At 44.4% G+C, this 20,047-nt stretch overlaps 1 long non-coding RNA gene across 2 annotated transcripts in view; it reads right to left on the bottom strand.

The window, feature by feature from the left end:
• Positions 1–14,899: 14,899 nt before the first annotated feature.
• The window catches only part of LOC135057944 (uncharacterized), a 31,575-nt gene continuing 26,427 nt past the window's right edge, over positions 14,900–20,047 (bottom strand). The window contains exon 4 of one of the 2 annotated variants that reach the window (XR_010244482.1): positions 14,900–15,117. This is a non-coding gene — a long non-coding RNA (uncharacterized LOC135057944). Of the gene's footprint in view, positions 15,118–16,162; positions 16,235–20,047 lie in introns of those variants that run through there. The other variant, XR_010244481.1, reaches the window with a different exon arrangement.

Raw genomic sequence — 20,047 nt, 5'->3', positions numbered from 1 at the left:
TTGTTGTTGAGGGCAAGGGTATGGCTGAGGTCTTCTTCAGGTGTCTGTAGATCTTGTGACTGTAGGGTCAAAAAAAAAAATTTAGTGAATATTCAAACATTTTTTTTCTTTTACAGTTCCCTACAAGCGTGGAAGAATGGCAAGCTATTGCAGAAGACTTTGACAGGCGCTGGAATTCCCCAAACTGTGGTGGTGCCATAGACGGGAAACGTGTGCATCACCAAACCCACCAACAGTGGGTCGGACTACTTCAATATAAAGGCTACTTTAGCATTGTTCTCATGGCGGTGGTTAATGCAAATTATGAATTTATTTTCCTGGATGTTGGGAAAAATGGTCTTTGCTCAGATGGTGGATCCTTGAAAAATATGCACTTCTATGATAGGCTCACCACCAACTCCATTCATCTGCCGCCTATGGAGCAAACAAAGAATGGCCTGGGATTTGTGTTCGTGGCAGATGAGGCATTTGCACTGTACGAACACATAATGAATAGAGATGAGCGCCTGAAATTTTTCGGGTTTTGTGTTTTGGTTTTGGGTTCGGTTCCGCGGCCGTGTTTTGGGTTCGAACGCGTTTTGGCAAAACCTCACCGAATTTTTTTTGTCGGATTCGGGTGTGTTTTGGATTCGGGTGTTTTTTTCAAAAAACACTAAAAAACAGCTTAAATCATAGAATTTGGGGGTCATTTTGATCCCAAAGTATTATTAACCTCAAAAACCATAATTTACACTCATTTTCAGTCTATTCTGAATACCTCACACCTCACAATATTATTTTTAGTCCTAAAATTTGCACCGAGGTCGCTGTGTGAGTAAGATAAGCGACCCTAGTGGCCGACACAAACACCGGGCCCATCTAGGAGTGGCACTACAGTGTCACGCAGGATGTCCCTTCCAAAAAACCCTCCCCAAACAGCACATGACGCAAAGAAAAAAAGGCGCAATGAGGTAGCTGTGTGAGTAAGATTAGCGACCCTAGTGGCCGACACAAACACCGGGCCCATCTAGGAGTGGCACTGCAGTGTCACGCAGGATGGCCCTTCCAAAAAACCCTCCCCAAACAGCACATGACGCAAAGAAAAAAAGAGGCGCAATGAGGTAGCTGTGTGAGTAAGATTAGCGACCCTAGTGGCCGACACAAACACCGGGCCCATCTAGGAGTGGCACTGCAGTGTCACGCAGGATGTCCCTTCCAAAAAACCCTCCCCAAACAGCACATGACGCAAAGAAAAAAAGAGGCGCAATGAGGTAGCTGTGTGAGTAAGATTAGCGACCCTAGTGGCCGACACAAACACCGGGCCCATCTAGGAGTGGCACTGCAGTGTCACGCAGGATGTCCCTTCCAAAAAACCCTCCCCAAACAGCACATGACGCAAAGAAAAAAAGAGGCGCAATGAGGTAGCTGACTGTGTGAGTAAGATTAGTGACCCTAGTGGCCGACACAAACACCGGGCCCATCTAGGAGTGGCACTGCAGTGTCACGCAGGATGTCCCTTCCAAAAAACCCTCCCCAATCAGCACATGATGCAAAGAAAAAGAAAAGAAAATAGAGGTGCAAGATGGAATTGTCCTTGGGCCCTCCCACCCACCCTTATGTTGTATAAACAAAACAGGACATGCACACTTTAACCAACCCATCATTTCAGTGACAGGGTCTGCCACACGACTGTGACTGATATGACGGGTTGGTTTGGACCCCCCCCAAAAAAGAAGCAATTAATCTCTCCTTGCACAAACTGGCTCTACAGAGGCAAGATGTCCACCTCATCTTCACCCTCCGATATATCACCGTGTACATCCCCCTCCTCACAGATTATCAATTCGTCCCCACTGGAATCCACCATCTCAGCTCCCTGTGTACTTTGTGGAGGCAATTGCTGCTGGTCAATGTCTCCGCGGAGGAATTGATTATAATTCATTTTAATGAACATCATCTTCTCCACATTTTCTGGATGTAACCTCGTACGCCGATTGCTGACAAGGTGAGCGGCGGCACTAAACACTCTTTCGGAGTACACACTTGTGGGAGGGCAACTTAGGTAGAATAAAGCCAGTTTGTGCAAGGGCCTCCAAATTGCCTCTTTTTCCTGCCAGTATAAGTACGGACTGTGTGACGTGCCTACTTGGATGCGGTCACTCATATAATCCTCCACCATTCTATCAATGTTGAGAGAATCATATGCAGTGACAGTAGACGACATGTCCGTAATCGTTGTCGGGTCCTTCAGTCCGGACCAGATGTCAGCATCAGCAGTCGCTCCAGACTGCCCTGCATCACCGCCAGCGGGTGGGCTCGGAATTCTGAGCCTTTTCCTCGCACCCCCAGTTGCGGGAGAATGTGAAGGAGGAGATGTTGACAGGTCGCGTTCCGCTTGACTTGACAATTTTGTCACCAGCAGGTCTTTGAACCCCAGCAGACTTGTGTCTGCCGGAAAGAGAGATCCAAGGTAGGCTTTAAATCTAGGATCGAGCACGGTGGCCAAAATGTAGTGCTCTGATTTCAACAGATTGACCACCCGTGAATCCTTGTTAAGCGAATTAAGGGCTGCATCCACAAGTCCCACATGCCTAGCGGAATCGCTCCCTTTTAGCTCCTTCTTCAATGCCTCCAGCTTCTTCTGCAAAAGCCTGATGAGGGGAATGACCTGACTCAGGCTGGCAGTGTCTGAACTGACTTCACGTGTGGCAAGTTCAAAGGGCATCAGAACCTTGCACAACGTTGAAATCATTCTCCACTGCACTTGAGACAGGTGCATTCCACCTCCTATATCGTGCTCAATTGTATAGGCTTGAATGGCCTTTTGCTGCTCCTCCAACCTCTGAAGGATATAGAGGGTTGAATTCCACCTCGTTACCACTTCTTGCTTCAGATGATGGCAGGGCAGGTTCAGTAGTTTTTGGTGGTGCTCCAGTCTTCTGTACGTGGTGCCTGTACGCCGAAAGTGTCCCGCAATTCTTCTGGCCACCGACAGCATCTCTTGCACGCCCCTGTCGTTTTTTAAAAAATTCTGCACCACCAAATTCAAGGTATGTGCAAAACATGGGACGTGCTGGAATTTGCCCATATTTAATGCACACACAATATTGCTGGCGTTGTCCGATGCCACAAATCCACAGGAGAGTCCAATTGGGGTAAGCCATTCCGCGATGATCTTCCTCAGTTGCCGTAAGAGGTTTTCAGCTGTGTGCGTATTCTGGAAAGCGGTGATACAAAGCGTAGCCTGCCTAGGAAAGAGTTGGCGTTTGCGAGATGCTGCTACTGGTGCCGCCGCTGCTGTTCTTGCGGCGGGAGTCCATACATCTACCCAGTGGGCTGTCACAGTCATATAGTCCTGACCCTGCCCTGCTCCACTTGTCCACATGTCCGTGGTTAAGTGGACATTGGGTACAACTGCATTTTTTAGGACACTGGTGAGTCTTTTTCCGACGTCCGTGTACATTCTCGGTATCGCCTGCCTAGAGAAGTGGAACCTAGATGGTATTTGGTAACGGGGGCACACTGCCTCAATAAATTGTCTAGTTCCCTGTGAACTAACGGCGGATACCGGACGCACGTCTAACACCAACATAGTTGTCAAGGCCTCAGTTATCCGCTTTGCAGTAGGATGACTGCTGTGATATTTCATCTTCCTCGCAAAGGACTGTTGAACAGTCAATTGCTTACTGGAAGTAGTACAAGTGGGCTTACGACTTCCCCTCTGGGATGACCATCGACTCCCAGCGGCAACAACAGCAGCGCCAGCAGCAGTAGGCGTTACACGCAAGGATGCATCGGAGGAATCCCAGGCAGGAGAGGACTCGTCAGAATTGCCAGTGACATGGCCTGCAGGACTATTGGCATTCCTGGGGAAGGAGGAAATTGACACTGAGGGAGTTGGTGGGGTGGTTTGCGTGAGCTTGGTTACAAGAGGAAGGGATTTACTGGTCAGTGGACTGCTTCCGCTGTCACCCAAAGTTTTTGAACTTGTCACTGACTTATTATGAATGCGCTGCAGGTGACGTATAAGGGAGGATGTTCCGAGGTGGTTAACGTCCTTACCCCTACTTATTACAGCTTGACAAAGGGAACACACGGCTTGACACCTGTTGTCCGCATTTCTGGTGAAATACCTCCACACCGAAGAGCTGATTTTTTTGGTATTTTCACCTGGCATGTCAACGGCCATATTCCTCCCACGGACAACAGGTGTCTCCCCGGGTGCCTGACTTAAACAAACCACCTCACCATCAGAATCCTCCTGGTCAATTTCCTCCCCAGCGCCAGCAACACCCATATCCTCCTCATCCTGGTGTACTTCAACACTGACATCTTCAATCTGACTATCAGGAACTGGACTGCGGGTGCTCCTTCCAGCACTTGCAGGGGGCGTGCAAATGGTGGAAGGCGCATGCTCTTCACGTCCAGTGTTGGGAAGGTCAGGCATCGCAACCGACACAATTGGACTCTCCTTGTGGATTTGGGATTTCGAAGAATGCACAGTTCTTTGCTGTGCTGCTTTTGCCAGCTTGAGTCTTTTCATTTTTCTAGCGAGAGGCTGAGTGCTTCCATCCTCATGTGAAGCTGAACCACTAGCCATGAACATAGGCCAGGGCCTCAGCCGTTCCTTGCCACTCCGTGTGGTAAATGGCATATTGGCAAGTTTACGCTTCTCCTCCGACAATTTTATTTTAGGTTTTGGAGTCCTTTTTTTTTCTGATATTTGGTGTTTTGGATTTGACATGCTCTGTACTATGACATTGGGCATCGGCCTTGGCAGACGACGTTGCTGGCATTTCATCGTCTCGGCCATGACTAGTGGCAGCAGCTTCAGCACGAGGTGGAAGTGGATCTTGATCTTTCCCTAATTTTGGAACCTCAACATTTTTGTTCTCCATATTTTAATAGGCACAACTAAAAGGCACCTCAGGTAAACAATGGAGATGGATACTAGTATACAATTATGGACTGCCTGCCGACTGCAGACACAGAGGTAGCCACAGCCGTGAACTACCGTACTGTACTGTGTCTGCAGCTAATATAGACTGGTTGATAAAGAGAAGATGTCTATGTAACTATGTATGTATAAAGAAGACTGAAAAAAATCCACGGTTAGGTGGTATACAATTATGGACGGACTGCCTGCCGAGTGCAGACACAGAGGTAGCCACAGCCGTGAACTACCGTACTGTACTGTGTCTGCAGCTAATATAGACTGGTTGATAAAGAGAAGATGTCTATGTAACTATGTATGTATAAAGAAGAATGAAAAAAAACCACGGTTAGGTGGTATACAATTATGGACGGACTGCCTGCCGAGTGCAGACACAGAGGTAGCCACAGCCGTGAACTACCGTACTGTACTGTGTCTGCAGCTAATATAGACTGGTTGATAAAGAGAAGATGTCTATGTAACTATGTATGTATAAAGAAGAATGAAAAAAATCCACGGTTAGGTGGTATTACAATTATGGACGGACTGCCTGCCGAGTGCAGAGACACAGAGGTAGCCACAGCCGTGAACTACCGTACTGTGTCTGCTGCGACTGGATGATAAATGATATAAAAAATATATATATATCACTACTGCAGCCGGACAGGTATATATTATATATTATATAATGACGGACCTGCTGGACACTGTCTGTCAGCAGAATGAGTTTTATTTTTATAGAATAAAAAAAAAAAAAACACACAAGTGAAGTCACACGACGAGTGTTTAACTTTTTCAGGCAATCACAATATAAGTATACTACTAACTATACTGGTGGTCAGTGTGGTCAGGTCACTGGTCAGTCACACTGGCAGTGGCACTCCTGCAGCAAAAGTGTGCACTGTTTAATTTTAATATAATATGTACTCCTGGCTCCTGCTATAACCTATAACTGGCACTGCAGTAGTGCTCCCCAGTCTCCCCCACAATTATAAGCTGTGTGAGCTGAGCAGTCAGACAGATATATAATATATATAGATGATGCAGCACACTGGCCTGAGCCTGAGCAGTGCACACAGATATGGTATGTGACTGACTGAGTCACTGTGTGTATCGCTTTTTTCAGGCAGAGAACGGATATATTAAATAAACTGCACTGTGTGTCTGGTGGTCACTCACTATATAATATATTATGTACTCCTGGCTCCTGCTATAACCTATAACTGGCACTGCAGTAGTGCTCCCCAGTCTCCCCCACAATTATAAGCTGTGTGAGCTGAGCAGTCAGACAGATATATATAATATTATATATAGATAATAGATGATGCAGCACACTGGCCTGAGCCTGAGCAGTGCACACAGATATGGTATGTGACTGACTGAGTCACTGTGTGTATCGCTTTTTTCAGGCAGAGAACGGATATATTAAATAAACTGCACTGTGTGTCTGGTGGTCACTCACTATATAATATATTATGTACTCCTGGCTCCTGCTATAACCTATAACTGGCACTGCAGTAGTGCTCCCCAGTCTCCCCCACAATTATAAGCTGTGTGAGCTGAGCAGTCAGACAGATATATATAATATTATATATAGATAATAGATGATGCAGCACACTGGCCTGAGCCTGAGCAGTGCACACAGATATGGTATGTGACTGACTGAGTCACTGTGTGTATCGCTTTTTTCAGGCAGAGAACGGATATATTAAATAAACTGCACTGTGTGTCTGGTGGTCACTCACTATATAATATATTATGTACTCCTGGCTCCTGCTATAACCTATAACTGGCACTGCAGTAGTGCTCCCCAGTCTCCCCCACAATTATAAGCTGTGTGAGCTGAGCAGTCAGACAGATATATATAATATTATATATAGATAATAGATGATGCAGCACACTGGCCTGAGCCTGAGCAGTGCACACAGATATGGTATGTGACTGAGTCACTGTGTGCTGTGTATCGCTTTTTTCAGGCAGAGAACGGATTATAAAGTAAACTGCACTGTCCTCACTAGTAAACTCTCTCCACTCAGTCTCTACACTTCTACAGTAACAGTACTCCTCCTAGTCAGCTCCAGTAAATCTCTCTCAGTCTCTTATAATCTAAATGGAGAGGACGCCAGCCACGTCCTCTCCCTATCAATCTCAATGCACGTGTGAAAATGGCGGCGACGCGCGGCTCCTTATATAGAATCCGAGTCTCGCGATAGAATCCGAGCCTCGCGAGAATCCGACAGCGTCATGATGACGTTCGGGCGCGCTCGGGTTAACCGAGCAAGGCGGGAAGATCCGAGTCGCTCGGACCCGTGAAAAAAAACATGAAGTTCTGGCGGGTTCGGATTCAGAGAAACCGAACCCGCTCATCTCTAATAATGAAGTCCTACCCGCAAAGAGTCCTGAACCATGATAGGCGCATTTTTAACTACCGCCTTTCTAGGGCCCGTCGGATTGTTGAGAATGCATTTGGCATTCTCAGCAAACCGGTCAGGATCTTCCACAAACCCATCAACATGAGGCTGGACAAAATTGACTGTTTAGTAACAGCATGTTGTATACTACACAAAATGCTCTGACGCAAGGCCACGAGGCAAATGCCTTTGTTCCCAGCAGAATCGGAAGATCTCAACCAGCCAGTGGTGACAGTGCCAATTTCCTCGGTGGGACCACCTGCAGCAACTTTACGCGGCACTGCAAGGGAAAAAGCGGTCCGGGAAAAATATAATGCCTTCTTCAATGGGGAAGGAGCTGTGGCATGGCAGGAGGAATATATTAGGTAATTAACAATTTAAAAGCAACTTACCCCTTCGGCCTCCTCCACGTCCAGACTTCCCTCCTAGGACTCTGCCATCACCACTAGAGACTCCTTAGCTGACCTTTTCTCCAGGAGGAAGTGTAGTTCTTTGTAGTACCACAGCTGCAGCACATACACCTTGTCTGCACCGGCCCTTGACCTCTTGGACTCCTCCACCTTGCGATTCTCTTTGACAAAGACTGTCCGTAGATTGGCAATTTTCTTCCAGATCCAGGCCACCGAGGCAGCAGAGTAGGTGGGCTTTGAGTACTCCACCATGCGGGTATAAGCAGCCACCCTCTTCTGTTTGTTGCTGTAGTCCGGTGAGGACGTCAGCCACAGGCACTCCTCCTCACGGTATATGCTGATAAAGCCTGAAAGAAAATCACGGCTCTCATAGGACATCTGCAGAATGCAAAAAAAGGAAAATTAATAAACATGAAAATAAATTCCATGCTGGTTAAATAAAGTTTGTTTTCTAGTTACTGGCAGGAGTTATCTAAATATGTTGTGAGAATACATTGGTGTGCAGGGTGCAGCAGCATAATGGTGGGTTGTGGCTTGCAGTGGCGCGGTATAATGACGTTTAGGGCTCGGCCACCTGGGGCTTGCAGTGGTGCAGCATTTTGGGCAGTGGGTCAGTATAATTATGAGTGCAGCAGCATAATGGTGGGCAGTGTTGGTAAAAAAGCATAATAGTCATTGGTGGCCAGTGGCGCAGTATAATGGTGTTTAGGGCGCGGCCACCTGGGGCTTGCAGTGGTGCAGCATTTGGGCAGTGAGCCAGTATAATTATGGGTGCAGCAGCATAATGGTGGGCAGTGTTGGTAAAAAAGCATAATAGTCAGTGTTGGCCAGTGGTGTAGCCTGCCTACCTTTGGGAGCTCAGCAGCATGCTTGCAGCCTTCTCTCCAGTCATGTGCGCAGTGGTGGGGGAAGAGGAGTGTCCAGGAAGTCGGCTCCTGTCTTCACATATCACACATCGCAGTGTGATAAATCGAAAGTGGTAAAAAAACAGCATGCAATCGTGCCGCGATTCGATAAAAATTAAGTGCAGCACATACTATCTTCAGACGCGAGATTCAACCGGCTTCCAGTGCATCGCATCGCAAGGTACCTAAAATGTGCATACAATCCTTCGATTTATCTCACAGATCCGGTCGAAATCGAAGGATAGCACCTAATATCCCACAAGTGTATGGGCACCATTAGAGAATGTTGGGATGTTTAGTTCCACAGCAGATGGAGGGCCACAGTGAATAAACTTGCTTTAAACAGGGAGGGGATTAAACTAGAAACTAGGGGATTTAATGTCCAGAATGAGTGCCTGAAGCTATTCCAGTGACTGCACTCAGCACTTAAGTCAGGAGATGCAGTTTACTGCCACTAAGGCCCAAGTCTTAATAACTGTAAACTACATATTTTGACTCAAATGTCAGATGCTAGTTAGTGTGGACTTCTGCTCATATTTCAGGAAGGTGCAGGCAGAAATGCACTAGTTAAGGTTTTATAGAACAAGGAATGTATTTGCGCCAAAAACTCTTCCAATACTACAGCCCATTGCTATAAGTGTAATCCCCCGTTAAACTTTAGTTACAAAAAATGCGCAGTAACATTGCATAAGATTTATTATTTGTGCACTAACACAATTCATATAAATTGGGGTCACAATCCTGGAGTCCTGTACATGCAAACAGAGGTCAGCAGAAGACATAAACTGGAGAATAACTGAAGACATAAGCAGGAGATTGTCACGATCCGGGTATCTGGACGCCATTACTTACCCTTCAGATGCCTCCTAAGGCTGGCTCAGCGTTCCAGGACCGGATCCCGCTGTTCCTGAGTTTCCACATGCAGAATGTCAGAGTGGTGATTTCATCAGCCGCGGCCTCCGCTGTGCCCGCGTGGTTAAATGTGCGCTTGTCAGTCTGGCGTCTCCGGTCTCCTGTGGCCGGCGTCGCCATTACTGTTTCAATTCTCACATGGATTACAAACCAAACTTCCCTCCAAGTGTCTGCATGGGCGCAGCCATCTTGGATTTGGTCATCTGAGCATTTCCACCAATCTGCTGTCTGTATTGTTGATTTGCATAATTGCCTAGCCAACCCCTTCCTTGCTGCAGGTATAAGTAAGCTGTGCCTGAGCAAGGAAGGCGTCAGTGCTTTGGTTGTCTAACCTAGTTCCAGTTTGTCTCTCTCCTGTGGTTGTCTAACCTAGTTCCAGTTTGTCTCTCTCCTGTGGTTGTCTTCCAGGTTCCAGCTCCTGTCTCCAGACTTCTGCTATAGAGACCCGCACCAGCATTCCATCTGCGGTGTAGCCTGACTCTCCGATCCATTCTGGACTCACCTGTTTCCAGCTACAACAATCACCTGCTTCCAGCCCAGCTTCCAGCAGTGTACAGCTTCTCTTAAAGGGCCGGTGTCCTTTCTGCAGTTTACCACTCTCCACCGGTATTATTATTTCACCGCTCTCAAACAATCACCTGCTTCCAGCCCAGCTTCCAGCAGTGTATAGCTTCTCTTAAAGGGCCGGTGTCCTTTTCTGCAGTTTACCACTCTCCACCGGTATTATTATTTCACCGCTCTCAAACAATCACCTGCTTCCAGCCCAGCTTCCAGCAGTGTATAGCTTCTCTTAAAGGGCCGGTGTCCTTTTCTGCAGTTTACCACTCTCCACCGGTATTATTATTTCACCGCTCTCAAACTCCAAACTTCATTATTATTTCATCGCTCTCAAGTTCGTTTATTATTTAACTGGGTCCAGCCAGTATCCACTCCGTACCAACAACAGTCTGGTTCCAGCCAGTATCCACAGCAGCCGTTTTACCTTCAGCAGCCCAGCCTTTCCTGGAACATCAGCTGGTACGATCCTGGGTTCTCTCCATTGCTACAGTCAGGCCTGGTAAGGACTTTCCAACTAGAAGATTATAAGAACTGTCTCACACTACCAGTGCCTGTGGCCCTTGCCACCCTGTAGTACCCAGGAATTGTATTTATCCTCTGTTAACTTTTATGTTTCCTTTTACTGCTGCTGTGTTACGGAGTTTGTCATAATAAACATCATTGACTTTTATCCTGGTTGTCGTGGTCACGCCTTCGGGCAGTTATTCTACATGTTACTTACATGTCTAGGGGTCTGATACAACCTCCCAGGTTCCGTTACATCTCAGCCCCTACAACTGAGGCTGCCTCCCGTCAGCTCAGGCCCTCAGTTGTGACAGAGATATAGGAATATATTATCTCTTGCCAATTCTTTTTTTCTGAATTCAGAAAAAAAGTGGCAGTACTCAGCTAAAATGACATACCAATGCAGAATTTATATTACCCACAAAATTAGGTAAGTGAGCAGATGCTTATTCTATTCATTTATGAAATGTGTTTATTTATTTTCCTGCATCTAGAATTAGTTACATGAAATAAAATTTTGTGTAATTGTCTATTTGTTTTGAAACAGATAAAGAAACAAAAATAGAAACGGTGTTACATACAGTACATATATTTAGCAAGAACAACATTCAACTACATAATCAAAGGCAGAAAAAGCTGGTCAACCATAGACACATTATACATGTGTAAGGAAAGGCAGCTCTGTCCCTGTGTATCGGCCAGAGAGGAATTACCCAAGTAACATGTAGCAAAAGAAAAAAAAATGGAGAGATGGATAAAGATAAACAGACCGGAGGGGTAGTAGAGAAAAACTAACTAAAAGAGGGGAGTGGCACAAAGACAGGGCTGTCGGTAAGGAATGGCACAGATGTTCTAAGCTTTGGAGAGTAATAAAATGGAAAGAGGTAAAGTACCAACCAATCAGCTACTGTAATTTTTCAAACACAGCCTATAACATGGCATCTAGAAGCTGATTGGCTGGTACTTTATTTCTCTCCATTTTATCACTCTCAAAAGCTTAGTACATATACCCTGTGGACAGTGTCCCTGTGGACAGTGTCTTGCATGAAGAACAATCAAGGCACTACACATTTGAGAATAGATCTACATCCTTGACACACAGCACCGTTACTCAAAGATGACAACTTAGTCAGTGCCACTAGAACTCTGGCATAGAAGATTTGGTCACCTTGGATATGGCAGTGGTCAGAAGCTACAAAACATGATGGTCACAGGAATGTCAAGGCAAACACAGAGAAACCCATATGCAAGAGCTGTACAGATAATAGAAAAACAAAGTTGTCAGCCATTTCCCAAGTCATCAAGTAGGACTACAAAGCCACTCAAGATACTACACTCAGATGTGAGTGGTCCAATGGAAGTAAACTCAGTCAGTGGATACAGAAACTTTGTGACATTCATAGATGACTTCACAAGGATGACGTGTACTTCAGCAGGGAGAAATCTGAAATGCCAACGTATAGGGGACTTACCAGAAGTTGAAGACATATCTGAGTTAGAGAAATGTAACCACAGATGAGATCTTCTGCAAGATCAAATATCGGCAAATCACCTAAGAGGTAAAATGAAGAATATGCAAACATTGCAGTCAGTGAGCCTCAAGATATCCAGAAACCAAAACTAAAGTCTGATTGGAATGAATGGAAAGCTATGTGCCAATAACCCATGTTCATAGCTGGTGGTCTGAAAGGGGTATAACAGTACAGGGTTCAGTGAGATGCTTGAGCACAGGTGACTTAATTAGTACCTCAGTTATTTTGATCTAACTATCTGTGCTGAAGCCTGGATATCACAAGGTGGGCGTGGTGGTGGGGGGAGTTGATAAAGGATATTTTGTTCTGTGTCAGACTTGAGGGAGATCAATTCTATGTTAAAGCCAGGACTTACATTTCTTGCCATTCCCTGCAGCCAAGAACAGGATACATGCAGGGCTGGCAACATAAATCATGGGGCCCCGTACAGTGATATCTCTGGGGCCCCCTCAGAGATATATGTTAAAGTACAATGGATTTTGCTGCACTGTATAAGAAACCATTAATAAATAAATATATATATGTGTATTTATACAAATATGTATTTGTCTCCTTCCTCCCACACACCCCACTGTCTGTCTCCCTCCAACGACTCTATGCTGCATTCCCAGCTCCCCCATCCCCAGTCCTGTATCCCCTCACCAAATCTACTCTTACCCCGGGGAGAGACTCACCTACACTGCACTCCCCAATATCCAGACCCGAACACCGCACAGCAGGTACCATGTGGCCCTTACACCCCACCAGAAATGGCCGGTGCAGGGCATGGAAGTCCTGGCCAGTGAAACTGCTGCCATGTCCATAACTGCCTACAATAGAACTGGACCCAGAAGAGTGGATGCACACTCTCACCGCACAGTCACTGTGTGTGAGAGGCTTCTGTCACTCTGAGGCTGCGCCCACACCGCCTACATCACAATGCCCTAGTTGGACAAGACGGCTCACATCCCTGCTGGGCACTAAGCAGTGTATCCTTGGGACCCTTGTGATCCCTGGGGCCCGGTACAGGTGTCCCCTTTGATTCCCCCTGTCGCCGGCCCTGGATACATGTACAGTAGTTGTGTCTTTTTCCTTTTCATTTTGAAATTGCAGCAGATTTGTCTGTAACCCATTTTATTTCTATGATTTCTATAGCTAAGCATTGCGCTCCCTAAAGTGTCCCTTTATTAGTCTATTTTATGTATGCTCCAGAACCCAGTCTTTGAGGAATCCTGCCTAAAGTTACACTCTAATTATTTATTATGCATTGCTAGATGCAGTGGGAGACCAACTGAGTGCTAGTTTGTGCTGCAGAGACTGTGCAACTGAGTGTATGGGGGATGGGGGATATGTGGCTCCTTGTTATTTCAACAGGTTGCAGTAAGAGATATGTATGGTATAACGGGAAAAGTGATCATATAGTAATTGTGACTATTATATTAGGCTCTGCACTCACCACATTAGGATTTGGGGATCTACACAGTCACAGTACCAATGCTAGTGTAGTACCAGTCAGGGGGATACAGTTTTTGGCTCTGACCATAGTACAAATCACTGGAGTCCCTGACAAGATGCTTGACTGGAGGGACATAAATCTGCTGTTTTTCGAATCACCAGCTGATATTACAAAGAAAGGCATTTGTATTGGTCACTAGTAATCAGAGAATGGAATGTATATTTTATACCAAAAATGGAGATGCACTCTATACTAACTACCAGTGAAGGTGGGACATGTATTATGCAATCGCCACTGCAAAATGTGTCTGCATTGCACACTGACAAAGGTAGTGATGTTTTTATGTACTAATGTACAGTGCACATGCACACTATCCACCAGGAAATACATATTATAATATTTTCAATATGAACAAAGTAATATAATTTTATTCCTAAAGTGGCTGCATAACACAGAATTGTATTCCTGAAAGTTTGACCAAATGAAAGGAAAGTTTCAGACGAGGTGCTGATTTTGTGGCGAATTTCACACAGATATCCTTTTACTACCATTCAAATGTAATATTCCATTTTAATGAGGTCTATCAATGCAGGCTGGATGTTATATATACTCATCAGCAGTTTGAGTTTATAAAGTGACTTTCAGTATGTTACAGTGTAACACTACTGCAAACCCCTTTTTTAATACTGGCGGATCAATTTAAGCAGAAATCCCTTTTGTCTGTCAATATAAGTGACTTCTGTTCACTCCATGGTATAATAGAAAGGAAACACAGATTTTTAGACATCTATAATACAATGCTGAAAGAGGAAATATGGTCTTTAAAAAAAAAAGAAAAAAGATAACATTATCTGGATTTAGTTATTGTTATACAGGTTGAGTATCCCATATCCAAATATTCCGAAATACGGAATATTCCGAAATACGGACTTTTTTGAGTGAGAGTGAGATAGTGAAACCTTTGTTTTTTGATTGCTCAATGTACACAAACTTTGTTTAATACACACAGTTATTAAAAATATTGTATTAAATGTCCTTCAGGCTGTGTGTATAAGGTGTATATGAAACATAAATGAATTGTGTGAATGTAGACACACTTTGTTTAATGCACAAAGTTATAAAAAATATTGTCTAAAATTACCTTCAGGCTGTGTATATAAGGTGTATATGAAACATAAATGCATTCTGTGCTTAGATTTAGGTCCCATCACCATGATATCTCATTATGGTATGCAATTATTCCAAAATACGGAAAAATCCCATATCCAAAATACCTCTGGTCCCAAGCATTTTGGATAAGGGAGACTCAACCTGTATTAATGTTTCCGTTTCTCATGCTACCCTTATTAAATGAATGAATAATAACCAGTGCAGATCAAAGCAGCACTTTTCTTAGCTAACAGACAAAAGTCAAAAGGCACCCGATGCTATCCAAAAGCCACCTGCTGCACCACCAGTGCCAATTATTTATCCAACGATAGTTTATTCCTCCATACTAGTGATGTTCCAGTCATACATCTGACTTTAGTAAGTCCATACTGAAAAGGAACAAAACAAATTAGTGTAGTATAATAAAACAAGTTTAGTGTACATGAACAAGTAAATTGCATTTTGCTTCATAGAGAAGTGTGTTTGACATCACAGCATTAGGCAGAATCCTGACAGGAGGCGAATATTACAACTCTACAGCAAACTGTTAATAATTAGGTGATTGTATTGGCCAAATGTTGCCCTGTCCCTTTAATCTTAAAACTTGTCTACAGATAGCTATGCAAAGTTGGCTGAGCAGAAACACTCGTTCCTTGCACCATATAAGATACTCCGATTGGCCACAGGCAGTTTGAGACCTACCCACTGACACTCCTTCATGTCTGTATTTCCCATTCCCAGTTCTGAATAATAAAGGTGGGAGGTTAGGGTTAGGCTGCGGTAAGGGAGGGTTAGGGTTAGGTTGGGGTTAGAATACTTACTGTACCCCTGTCGGGATTGTGACCGTCCAGATGCCAGCGTTGGTATTGTGACCGCTGCCATACCGTCTGCCGGTCACGCATACTGATCCCCTGCATACGACTAGGGAGTAGAACTGTGTATAGGTCACAAAAATTTTACTTTTTTTTTTTTAATCACACGCAGTTTGCAATTCTGTTTATGTCTAACTCTGAATAAAGCTCAATGAGCACTCTAACCCTAGTATAAGACAACTAAAAAGTGTAGAGAGAGACCCTAATTGCCAAAATGAGAGATGAGAAGACTGCAGTTAGTCTACAATAAAAACATCCTTCTAAAAGGGTTATCTACACTTGTCCTTTACCTCTGTACCATTTATCAGCCCAAACACCCCTGACTCCTATAGCGTCATCACTATCTCTGAACTAACAAATAATCTGTCCTACTTCAATCATGACAGTGTAATCAATAGCTTTCATTTAGGAAAGCAAAACATTTGTGGTGCAGCATAAAATCCTCTATGGAAGTACTGTGCGCATTAACTTCTAGATTTCCACAAAAGCACATACACTATACTTATGTTTTACTCTAAATAAATGAAGAATTATTGGAATTTAGATGACTGGCTGATTTTACCGTGGTTGAGGCAGGAGGCATGGAGTTCACTTCTTGCCTGGCACCAGTCTTCAGCAGCACACCATTCCTCCCCTTCACACAACAGAGCGACAAGGAGGCATGGGGATATTGTGAATGCAATGTAAAATGAATATAATCAGCAGGAATATTTCCATGTGGTACAATATTACATACACTTTAACATGCTTGTGATATATTAAGTTGACATTCAGAATGTTGACACCAGAATGTCAACATGTTCTGAATGATGACATTCAGATTGCGGACATATGACTATTCACAATGTCGACACTGCCATAATGTCACCATTGCCAGTCTGCATGTTGACAATGCGATTTTGCATTGACTTACCATTTAACCTTAAACTGCATCTCAACCATAACCCAAACTCTAAAATTGATGGTCAACTTTCTGGCTTTCAAATTTTTCAAAGTAGAAATTCTGACATATCAGAATTTCTCTGTGGGGCTGGTCTCTTCCAAGTGCTGCTGGGATTTCTAAGTGAGAGTTGGAAACAGTAAAAAGGTGAACTCTTATTAATCTCTGTCTATCCATATAAAGATAGTAATTTTGTGAGAGAAAGTAATCTGATTCTGATTGATTGTTTGTATCTATACTGTTTCTTTTTGTTTTAATATATCTGTACTGGGTTGTTTTTTTTTTTTCCTTTTGGAGGGAAAAAAATAAAAAAAGCAAATAAAGTGTGAGGTGATAGCCAGAGGGGTTAACTCAGGTGTGAGTAATCAGGAGTAATCAGGAGGGGGAGGGGCTGATTGAAGCAGCTGGGTGAGCCTATATAAGCAGTGACTAGACTCTTTGAGCCTGCTCTGTGGGGCTGGTCTCTTCCAAGTGCTGCTGGGATTTCTAAGTGAGAGTTGGAAACAGTAAAAAGGTGAACTCTTATTAATCTCTGTCTATCCATATAAAGATAGTAATTTTGTGAGAGAAAGTAATCTGATTCTGATTGATTGTTTGTATCTATACTGTTTCTTTTTGTTTTAATATATCTGTACTGGGTTTTTTTTTTTTTTTTTGCCTTTTGGAGGGAAAAAAATAAAAAAAGCAAATAAAGTGTGAGGTGATAGCCAGAGGGGTTAACTCAGGTGTGAGTAATCAGGAGTAATCAGGAGGGGGAGGGGCTGATTGAAGCAGCTGGGTGAGCCTATATAAGCAGTGACTAGACTCTTTGAGCCTGCTCTGTGGGGCTGGTCTCTTCCAAGTGCTGCTGGGATTTCTAAGTGAGAGTTGGAAACAGTAAAAAGGTGAACTCTTATTAATCTCTGTCTATCCATATAAAGATAGTAATTTTGTGAGAGAAAGTAATCTGATTCTGATTGATTGTTTGTATCTATACTGTTTCTTTTTGTTTTAATATATCTGTACTGGGTTTTTTTTTTTTCCTTTTGGAGGGAAAAAAATAAAAAAAGCAAATAAAGTGTGAGGTGATAGCCAGAGGGGTTAACTCAGGTGTGAGTAATCAGGAGTAATCAGGAGGGGGAGGGGCTGATTGAAGCAGCTGGGTGAGCCTATATAAGCAGTGACTAGACTCTTTGAGCCTGCTCTGTGGGGCTGGTCTCTTCCAAGTGCTGCTGGGATTTCTAAGTGAGAGTTGGAAACAGTAAAAAGGTGAACTCTTATTAATCTCTGTCTATCCATATAAAGATAGCAATTTTGTGAGAGAAAGTAATCTGATTCTGATTGATTGTTTGTATCTATACGGTTTCTTTTTGTTTTAATATATCTGTACTGGGGTTTTTTTTTTTTCCTTTTGGAGGGAAAAAAATAAAAAAAGCAAATAAAGTGTGAGGTGATAGCCAGAGGGGTTAACTCAGGTGTGAGTAATCAGGAGTAATCAGGAGGGGCTGATTGAAGCAGCTGGGTGAGCCTATATAAGCAGTGACTAGACTCTTTGAGCCTGCTCTGTGGGGCTGGTCTCTTCCAAGTGCTGCTGGGATTTCTAAGTGAGAGTTGGAAACAGTAAAAAGGTGAGTTTTATAATACACAATCAGGAACACACATTTGCAGTGCCAGTAAACTTCTGGTGAGGCTGCAAGGGGCTGACCTTGTGAGTGAGTGAGAGGGTCTCTTACTTGGAGTAGCAGAGGGGCTGTGATTGTGCGGGTGTGAGGGGCATTTTTTTTTTTCTTAGCAGGAGCTGGAAGCTGAGTGAAAATGAGGAGCAGTGAGCTGGAACAACTGCAACTGCTAAGTGGAGTATAGGTGCCACAGGAGAGAGTACTACGGCTGCATAAAAGTGAAGGACCAAGAACCGTACTAAGATAGATAAGTATAAGCCAGCTTAATTATTGTATAAGTGATATTGCTTGTCTTCTATTTTTTATTTTTGCTGCTTTTTCTTTGAGTGTAACAGGGAGTTAGACCTTGCAAACAATATGGGAGGGGCTGTGATTGAGGACCTCACTCAGTGCATGTCGTGCAAGATGTATGCACACCTGGAGCTACCGGCCCAGTGTGAATACATCTGCACGAGGTGTGTGCGAACGGTTGCCCTGGAAGCCCAGGTAACTGATCTAGAGCAAACCGTTACGCGACTGAGGGAGATTCACAATCTCGAGCGTAGTTTAGACAGAACGGTGGAGGAGTTGCGGGAGGGGTCACTGGTAGAAGAGGATGATGATCAGGTAGCCAGTTGGGTCACAGTTAGAAGGAAGAAAAAGAGGGGGAGGCACGACATCTCCGAACTATCAAACCCGAACAAATTTGCCCGATTGGACGAGGAATCGGAGGATGATAGTGAAGAAATGACGGTGCCGGAGGAGACTGCTCCCTCTAGCATCCAGAGGTGCGGTCCCTCTGGCGCGGTTGGGATAAAAGATAGAGAGGTACCTAGTCAAATGGTGGTGGTAGGGGATTCTATCATCAGGAAGGCAGATAGGGCAATCTGCTACCGGGACCGTGATCACCGTACAGTCTGTTGTCTCCCGGGTGCTCGGGTACGGCACATCGCGGACCGGGTAGATAGATTGTTGGGAGGGGCTGGCAAAGACCCGGCGGTCTTGGTGCACGTTGGCACCAATGACAAAGTTAGCGGAAGGTGGGATGTCCTTAAGAAAGACTATAGGGACTTAGGAAAGAAACTGAAGGCAAGGACATCTAAGGTAATATTCTCGGAATTATTACCAGTGCCACGCGCTAGTCCAGGGAGGCAGAGGGAGATTAGGGAGGTAAATGTGTGGCTTAGGGATTGGTGCAGGAAAGAGGGGTTTGTGTTCCTGGAACACTGGGCGGACTTCTGTCAGGCGCCATCTCTTTTGTCGTGACGGATTGCACCTGACTGAGGAGGGGGCAGCGGTGCTGGGGGGAAGGATGGTTAGAAGGTTGGAGGAGATTTTAAACTAGGAGCCTGGGGGGAGGGTTTAGCTAGAAACTACGGGTCATGCAGTGAGAATAGTGGGGACGGCAGTAGTAAACGAAATGGGGGAGAAGTTGGGGGGAGGGTAAGAGCAGGCGGTAAGGTTACTAACATGGGTACTAAAAGGGATTTTACCAAAGCACTAACCAATGACGATTACAGGTCATCCTTGCCACATAAGGTGAAAGATGTCCCTAACGCAAGGGAAAATACTTATCTTAGTTGTATGTATGTAAACGCCAGAAGCATTACTGGTAAAAAGGGTGAACTAGAAATACTTGCAGCAAGCAAACAGTATGATATTATAGGCATTACTGAAACTTGGTGGGATGAATCTCATGATTGGACAGTCAATCTAGAGGGCTATACACTGTTTAGGAGAGACAGACTAAATAAAAAGGGTGGAGGGGTGTGTCTGTACGTAAAGCCGTTTTTAAAACCTAATATATGGGAAGATCGTCAGGAGGGGACTGTAGACACTGTTGAGACATTATGGGTAGAAATTGCATGCG

Source organism: Pseudophryne corroboree, chromosome 3 (genome assembly GCF_028390025.1).
Source record: "Pseudophryne corroboree isolate aPseCor3 chromosome 3, aPseCor3.hap2, whole genome shotgun sequence".
Classification (NCBI taxonomy): domain Eukaryota; kingdom Metazoa; phylum Chordata; class Amphibia; order Anura; family Myobatrachidae; genus Pseudophryne; species Pseudophryne corroboree.
Note: the sequence above shows the minus strand (reverse complement) of the source record. Positions and strands in the feature narration are given on the sequence as shown.